General features: G+C 25.5%; 1 non-coding gene across 1 annotated transcript; it reads right to left on the reverse strand.

Annotated features, from left to right (window-relative positions):
• Positions 1 to 2,365: 2,365 nt before the first annotated feature.
• Positions 2,366 to 2,438, reverse strand: TRNAK-UUU (transfer RNA lysine (anticodon UUU)). The gene has a single exon. It is a non-coding gene; the product is annotated as a tRNA-Lys (tRNA).
• Between the last annotated feature and the right edge of the window lie 2,195 nt (positions 2,439 to 4,633).

Here is a 4,633-nt window from a genome sequence, read left to right on the forward strand (position 1 = left end):
AATGAAAACTAAATTTGCAAGTTCCATAGTGGTATAATTAGTTTTGTTTATATTTCATGGAATTAGCCTTTTATGATATAAGATTTTCGTGTGATTTTTGCATTTTAATATTAAAATTAATCAATGAAAATATTTTAGATTTTGAAATTTGGATACGTTAGCAGTATTTTACTATTTACGCCATTTTTATAAAATTATAATGTCTATTTTGGCATAAAAAGTATGCAATTTCTAAAATTATAGTTATCTAAATTTAAATTTGAAGGTTGTTAGTGTAATTCTGTATTTAATTTGCTGTTTTGAAGTTACATATAATAAATTGCATTTTTATGAAAAAAGGGTATATGATATAGATAACATGTGTAAAAATTAGTAGATTATACATGTGAATAAGCTTCATAAAACATTTAATGTTATTAATTTATTAAAATCACAAATATTAGAAAAAAATTCTTATGTAGGTTAATTGCTAAAATATCATAATACACCTAAGTTTGTATTTTCTATATATTTTACTAGTTTTAAAATTATTTACAAATACGATATATTTGAATCTTTTGTTTCTCATGAGTGCTCTTTTTAATCATCTTAATCAGTAAACAATGTATAGAGTTTTTATTCGGAAAAATCTAATTTTATAGTGACCTTTTTTTGGGGCCAAGGATCTCGTTTTTCACCTCTATATATAAAATTCTTTATGTCTTTACAAAATGTAACAGCAGAGGCTATCTTTTTATTTTAAAATTAAGATTTTTTTTTGTTTCAAAATGATATCGATAATAATATATTTTAAAAACTAAAATTATTCATTGCAATACTGCTACTGAGCAATGTAATTATGAGATTATAAGCATTGAATTTGCTGGAATTATGCATTGATCTAATACAATTAGAAAATCATATTACTTTTTTTTGAACATAAAAGATAAATTATCATTAAAAATGATCTAAATTTCTAATTTAGATAATTATCTTAATACGATCAAAAAATCATAAACTAGAAAATATAATAATTATTTTATTCGATAATTAACTTTTAATGTTTCTTTCGAGAGAGAAACAACCCCGTACTATAAGCATGGACAAATAGACTCTGTATGCTTTAGTTTTACAATAAATATAATATTATTTAGCTATTCATGATTTTTCGGTATTTGATCTTAATAAAATAAGACAATCAGGCAAAATATTTATTTTGAAAGTTTATTTTTAAGATCTTCTTTATTGGCACAAAGAAGACCAAGTTTTATGAAAAATTATACTATCTTAGATATTTCCTAGAATGTGCAAGTTTTTATAAACTGTAACACATATTTCATGATTATCATATTTTAAAAATATAACGAGCATACAAACTAAGTTTAATTTTATTTCTTTTTGAAACACATTTATTAGTGAATGAATTTTCATACTTGCTAAATTTTGTTATATAGTTCATATAGAACTCAAAGTCATAGCCAAATTGTGGCATATATACAAACCTTGTGATTTAGAAAAACACTTGAATGTACATGGTCTCGAAAAGAGGAGAGGCATTAAAATTGACTTCAGAAATGTGAAGATAGCCGAAAGTATAAATACACTTTGTGCGAGGGAAATCAAACAAGATGTGCTAGAGGACAAAATTAAAATTATAACAAAAATATAGGGCTATAAATAAATTCTATTTTATTCATTGAGCAGGATAAAATACAGTATTATAATATATCTAGAAATAAATTTATCATAAATTCATTCAGTCATTATCGCATTTCCTTATGGACTTATTGAACGAATGTTCAAAGTGAAAGATAGACCAGAAAAAAAACACGTATAATTTTTTTATTATGCTAGTATTTTAAGGATAAAAATATGGCTCCTTCTGAAATTCGGAGCCAATTTACGTAACTAAAAATATATTTGGAGTTTCAAGTTTTGATAGCTCGAAATTTTACATTGATTTATCCAGATGTTTAATTTACAAGTCACGCGTATTGCTGCTACCTACAGGCATTTTTTTATGCGGCTGCAGAAGGCAATACATTTAAACAAGAATTTTTTTTATAAAATATTCTTTTAGTTATAATAAGAATCCATACTTTATTTATATTCTTCATAGATGTCTTTTTTTAATTTTTTTGTAGCATATTTCGTGTTTTACCGATTGATATAAATTATTTACATTAGATATTTTAATTTCTATACGAATTAAAGCATTCAATTTTTTAAATCAGAATTTTAAATGATCTACGTAAATATATAAATTAACAGTGACATATTTTGTTATTGTATTATAAGATTTACCAAAACTTAAATTAAAATAGCAACTAAATTAATAGAGGGTACATATCAAAATAAAATACGATTTATTACACGCAAAAAAAGACGCCCCCTATGGGACTTGAACCCACGACCTATCGGTTAAAAGCCGATCGCTCTACCGATTGAGCTAAGGAGGCTTCGAAAACTTATAAATACTAGTATATATATTATAAATTTGCAGATAATGTAATAATATATATATAAAGGTGGACAGGCAAGTGGTTTACTTCTATAAAAATAATTTTAGGATAATTTTGAGAGATTTATTATTTGTAAATAATTATTTCTTCATTATGTTTTCTAGACCAATTGAATTTCAAGATTGTGGGAATGAAAAAAACAATGAAATGGTAAATAAATAAGAATATGAAGATGTATGCGAAAAGATCATATATATGTAAGCTAAATATAAAATACATAATCAATCTAGAAGAATTTAATTGAAAATTTGAGTTATAAACTTTTTGCTATAAAAATTGATATTAAGTCGACGCGATTTAGCATACAGATTTGTGATGTTGTATTGATTGCTAAAATATTCGATCTGTAACAAATCTAGAAATAAAAGTTGGTCAAAGAGATACGCAAAATTCAAGCCATATGTTTGTTTTTTTTTTGAATTTTCTAATTAAATAAAAACATTTATTGAGAAAAATTGTTAGTTTAATAAATATTAGAGCTTAATTTTTATTTTTAATGATTAATAATTTAATTGCTTTAATTATGTGCTAATTTTGTTATTGTAATTTCTGGTTTCTTCTTAAAGCGCAATATGATTGATTTCCCGTGGGCAAAAAATATTTAAACTCTTCTTGATACTTCTCTGGGGTAAGACACATTATTTCAAGGTTTTTCCTATATTTTTAGTTTTTATATGTGCCTCGGCTTGATTTTCGACTTCGAGCTTTTCAGGTAATTGATAATTTGTAAATGTAGCTTGTTTCAATTTACAATAAAACAACCCAAAATGCTAAAAAACAAGTAGTATGCTGAATAAAAATATTAAAAGCAATAAACGGCTAAAAATTTACTTAGCTTATATAAAATATTTTGCGGGTGGTGGTAATTCTTTTCATAGTCTGGTTAAGAATGATATTAAGTTCAATATAATTTATTAAAAAAATTATCTAAATTTCTACTGATTCGCCAAAAACTAGTTTTCTTGTTGTGTCTTCTCTACTTATATATTCATGCTACATATATTTAAAAAAACAGATCAATGAATCTGAGATATAATTGTAGTATTAAAGTCGTGTTAAAAAATAGAAATTTGCATTTATGTGATTTTTATTACAGTATATTATGAGTTATTTTATATATTAAACTTCCCATTTTGGGGTTTACATATATTCTCGAACTTTCAACGTAATTTTAGAGCTTTAATTCTGCTAGATTTTCATAATTAAATAGAATTTTATTCAATTTAAATTTTTGTTTAGTTTATCGTAAGAAAGGTGGGCCTCTTTCATAAAGATTAAATTGACGATTTTTTCAAAAAAAAAACAATGTATTATAAATTTTTTTATTACTTAAAAGCCTTTATGTTTTCTGTTTCTGACAGAAGCGACCATAAATAAATACCTGCAAGGCTATTCTAAATATCGTACTCAGGTTCGACATTCCTATAATGCCTTGCCCCTTCGATATTCAAAAAAAAATTATACTCATTTGCTGTTAAATTTTTTAAGTAGATAATCATATATATCGGTATTTTTACAAATTTTAAAATGGTAAATAGTTATTAATATCAATATTTTGTATTCGAAACGAAATTGCGTAATTTTTTATTTATTTACCCATATATTATTTCTTTTTAGGAAATTTGCTGATGACATTCAAAAAACTTTGCTTATCTGATGATCTCCCACGTTAAATTCAAAAAATTTTCTTACTAGTTTGATCTCTGTGGATTGGACTAGTCTTACCAGACGGTAGTCGATTATAAGAGGGATCTGATTCTATCTACTTTCCGTTAGTGGTAAATTATTCTACCCACACTCTATACCTACACATATTCTTGCTGAATGAAGCAGGCTTAATTCAATGTTAAGAGCCCGTTTTCAGCATCTTACACAGAAACCACCAAATTTGTTCTGACTTGTCAGTCTTGTTATGTTTTGACTTTCCAGTTTCGATGGACCGCACCATGCGGGTATTTTCGTTTTGAGTAAATTTATAATAATCCGAGGGTGTTTTGCGGTGGGAGCTCAGGCCAACTAATTAAAGCTCTTCTAAAACGCCTGCGCTATCGTACCTGCGGCATTTTATATTGTTATAAATTTTTCTTTTTTTAAACAAGATACGTTTTTGAGTGCTCGCAGTTTATATATTT

This window comes from Rhyacophila brunnea, unplaced genomic scaffold, assembly GCF_057557595.1.
Source record: "Rhyacophila brunnea isolate RB1 unplaced genomic scaffold, BYU_Rbru_1.0 scaffold_43, whole genome shotgun sequence".
NCBI lineage: Eukaryota > Metazoa > Arthropoda > Insecta > Trichoptera > Rhyacophilidae > Rhyacophila > Rhyacophila brunnea.